Source organism: Heloderma suspectum, chromosome 1, assembly GCF_057233095.1.
Source record: "Heloderma suspectum isolate Gila_16-S chromosome 1, 16-S_ref, whole genome shotgun sequence".
NCBI lineage: Eukaryota > Metazoa > Chordata > Lepidosauria > Squamata > Helodermatidae > Heloderma > Heloderma suspectum.
Window position 1 is genome coordinate 156,663,307 of NC_139458.1, and position 3,458 is coordinate 156,666,764.

Consider the following 3,458-nt stretch of genomic DNA (forward strand, 5'->3'; position numbering starts at 1 on the left):
GCCGCGATCCTATAGCTGCTAGTCAGCGGCTAGACAGCCATAGGATAAGTTGGTTCCCAGAGAACTGACCCCCACCCCCTCCTGTGCCGCCTTGTAGGTGGTGCGAAATGGCCCTGCGCTTCGCGCTTGTAAGAGCGGCGCACAGCGGCAAAAATTGGGTGTTCTTGGGAGTGTGCTGGGGCGGGGAAGTTGGAAATCTGGTATGACACATCCCATGTGTCAGCTGGCCGCTGCTTCCCATGCTCTGAGGTCCTGTGAGGAGGAGATCCGCCACTCCTCCCACCCTGCACTGGGTAGGGGGTCGCCCCTGGGGTTGGAGGTGACTGTCAATCTTGATAGGATTGCTCCCTCTGCCACTTTCTACACAATATGAGCTGAACTGTTTTAAAAGCTCTTCTTAGACCTACTTCAGATGTTAAAACAGTGATAAAATAAAATATAAATAGAAGATAAGTATAGCATATAAGAAAATAAGATACGTCCTCTGGGCAAAAGATCAATTAATATAAATCTTAAAAGTATCTGTTAATACTCTATTAAGGAGTGTTAATACTATATTATAAAATTGACAAAAACAGTGATAAAATAAGATATGAAATATAAAATATAGCATATTAAATGAAATAAGCTCCCAAGGGCAAAGATTACTATAAATCTTTAAAAAAAAACTCACTGAAATTCTAAATTAGATTGCAATGTTAAAATGAATTACAATTAATAAAATTACTGAAAGAACCAAGCAAAGAAGACAAAACCCCTATATCCACCTTCACTGGCAGGCACACCCATCCACTAAATATGGTGAATGTTTTCTGACTCTGTAGGAAATGGTATTTGGTTAAGTAATTGTCTTTGGTGAGAAAAGGCAGGAGGGTCAGTAACAAACACTGAAACCACAGGTGGGCACACTTCTTCCCCTCAGAGTCAGATGGGCAGGCAGACCTCATCTTCTCTCCCACTCCCTTCTGCCAGGGTACAACCTTTTATAGTGTTTCCTTCCTCTGATAACTGGATGCTAACTAAAAAAAAAGCCCCAGTCTGGCAAGCATGGGCTTCGCAAAGCAGCGAGTAGACACACTGCCCCTCCATCCTTAAAACATGTATAGATGCTTGTCCTCGCTGGCACCGAAGAGGCAATGCCTTTCCTCCACTGCCTTGGGCTTCTGCAATTAAGTAATCTCTTGCTGGGCCACACCCTTGGAGCTGCAGGTGGGAATGACTCTGCTTGCAAACAGACTCAGAAGCAGCAGCAGACAGACAGACAGGCAAATGGGCCAGGTAGGTGTTCACCAGATGCAGCAGGTGGTTGCTAGAGCCCCTCTCCCTTTTGAAAAGTAATGGGGAAAGGGACTGCGTTGCAGGATAATGTAATAGTGGAAATGCAAGTGGCCCAAACAGGTTAAAATTCTTCTTCTTGGTTGTCTGATGGAGAAGGGAGCTGAATGTTCCCTCTCCTGAATAGCTGATCTATGGGATTTTAACCATCTTGAATAGGCTTCCTGGGTGTAGGAGAGGTAATCGGGGCACTGTACCTAAGAAATGCAGGGCAAGCAGTACAAAAGAGTAGGGCTTGCAGACCAGCAACGATCTCATGGATCTCTGCATCCAGTGGATTAAAAGAGCTTTGCTGGCACTGCCAGCCTGCAATTACGTTGGAAGTCAGAAAAATTGTCACAAACGATGTCTTTGAAAAATGGGAGGACAAAAGGCTAAATGCTGGAATGCTAGTTTAGAGGCAACATTGTTTGAATTCTCCATAATATCTGAGGGAGTAAATGATCTCAATCCCAGAGAAAACCGCAAGTGCGTAAACACTCACTATTGGATTAGTCAAAGTATTACCAATATGGCCATGTAGCATTTTAGGATAAGGAATACTTTTAATTTCATGTTACATTAGATGATGATGATTTTATTTTGCATCTGTTATATTGCTCCATAGTAATTAGCATTTGTGGTAGATCAGATATCGGGAAGGAGGGTTAGTAAGAAATTCTAGAATGTAATATCCTGGACAATAGTGAGTGCTTTTAAAATGGACTACTTAGGCAACAGTCCTCCTTGCAATAAAAAGGATGTGGCTCACGCCAGATACAATTAAGGTGCAATCCTATGCATGTTTAGAAAAAAGAATCGTACAACTCCCAGCATGCCCCAGCCAGTGTGTTTACAAAAATGGCATGTTATAATTCCTAAAAATAAATCAAATGAAACACATTTTTAAACACACTTATTTTGGAGCAAACTCCATTAAATCCAAGTATGGGTTACTTCTGAGTAAATGTAGATAGGCTTGAGCCGCCCGTGTAGCAGTTGTTGCTTGTACTGTTGCATATGGATCTGTATAGTTGTTGACACAGATGGCATTGTAGTTGTATCACTATCCATGTGGATGTGCACAGTGGGTGATATTCCATATCCACCCACTGAAGCTTGTAATGCCTGCCCTGCAGTCAAACAGGAATAGAGCTTACCCTTCGATAGAAGTTGAATCTATCTCCATCAGTTTCCCTTTGCTCTCTTAGTTCACCTGCACTCCCTCGGAATGCACATTCTGGGCAGACATTAGCAGTGGAGTTCTGGTCAGGCTAAATCACCCTGTGTAAGGCTCTTGTTTTCTACCTGGGAATTAGTTTGTCTGCCTACCCTCTTCCTTCCAGACTCCTGATCAATTACAGCTTGCCCTTTTCTGGACAGAGTTATTGTTGCTTTTGTAAAACTGCAGTCTCCTGTGAGAACTTTCCTTTGTTCCCTTATCCATGGGAACAGAAATGATTGAACTTTCCTTATGGACAGGCAGCGATAACAATGAGTAATGGAAGACAGAGGTGAAGATATCTGGAATTTCAGCCATAAAGGTGCCTGTAGCTTTAAGTACAGTGACGCATCCTGCTTCATCCAAGAAGAGATATAAAAACAAGATAAGAGAACTAAGGAACCCAAGTGAGGGGAAGTGAATGAAAAGGACTGAGAGAACTTGGTGAAGTACATCCAAGAGCCCACTGAAGTGACTTCTGATCAAGTGTCTGAGAGTTAAAAGAAACAGACAACAGCTAACATGTGGACCATCCTAATTATTGTCCTCTTACCTTTAGCGCTAACTGTAAGTAACCAAAAACAGCACGTTTTTGTTTTTTATAGAAAAAACAAAGTCTTGTAGCACCTCAAAAGACTAACAATTTTATTTGGGTATAAGCTTTTGTGGACACTATCCACTTCATCAGATGCGTGAAGTATTAACCTCAAATTGGCAGGTTTATAGATGCATGCTTGGGAGGGGTGGAAGGGAAATGTAAATTGTGTTGTTAAAGGGAACTGAAATGCAAAAAGTACAGATGGTGAATTTGACTTTAACAGTTGCCATTCACAAAATGTTGTTGGGTGATAACACAAATATTGCAGTGGTGAGTTGATTAACACATGTAGTATGATAATAGGACCTTTGTTCAAACCACAAG